The following is a 1,017-nucleotide window of genomic DNA, read 5'->3' on the forward strand; positions in this document are numbered from 1 at the left end:
CATTTTCCTATACACCATAAAATTTTCAAAATATTTGCTTTATTTTGAGCTCTTACGGACATTTTCATTTCCCATTTTTTTTTAGTTTTTTTTCTAAAAATATCAATAAAATTTTATTTGTGGGATAAAAAAGCTTGAAAATTTAATAGAAGGCTCCTAGTATATTGTTTCAAAGGTAGATGAAAAATATTAAAAATCGTTAGTCACAGTTTTTTTTTTTAAGCATTTAAAGTTCAAAAAATGACAAAATATGGAAAAATCACGAAAATTTGCAAATTATTTCGAGTTAGAAATTCATAAAAATTTTTCTTTTTAAATCTAAGATATGAAAATGTAATACAAGATTCCTTATAAGATTATCTACCTTTATCAAACAAAAAATATCTATAAGGAAGTCAAATTAAATTTTTATGATCGCTTGAAATTCAAATTTTTACAACAATGGATATTCACTCGATTTCTCATGTAGCGATTTCCTTATTTTGTTGTAATTCAAAAACGAATAACTGCAGATACATGAAAATTTTAGTGAATGTTTATATTAGCATTTCCTATACACCATACAATTTTGAAAATATTTTGACTCTTTTTGAGCTGTTTACGGACATTTTCAGTTTTAAATTTTTTTAGTTTTTTTTTCTATAAATATCAATAAAGTTTTATCTGTTGGGCCAAAAAGTGTATAAATTTAATACAAAGCTCCTGATATATTGTTACAATATCAGTTGAAAAATATTAAAAAAACATAGGCACAATTTTTTTTTATAAGCATTTAAAGATCAAATTTTGACAAAATTTATTAAATTTTAATTTGAAAAATTATTTTGTAGTTAAAAATGTATAAAATGTCCAATTTTTGTATCTAAGAATTAAAAATTTAAAACAAGATTCCACGTAAGTAATTAATTCTGTTACCAAAAAATCTAAAAAATACATTTACACAGTTTATTTTTAAAGTCATTTTAAGTACAAATTTGGACGAAATTACATATTAAAAACCTAGGATAACTATTTTAG

Source organism: Acyrthosiphon pisum, chromosome A1 (genome assembly GCF_005508785.2).
Source record: "Acyrthosiphon pisum isolate AL4f chromosome A1, pea_aphid_22Mar2018_4r6ur, whole genome shotgun sequence".
Taxonomy (NCBI): Eukaryota; Metazoa; Arthropoda; class Insecta; order Hemiptera; family Aphididae; genus Acyrthosiphon; species Acyrthosiphon pisum.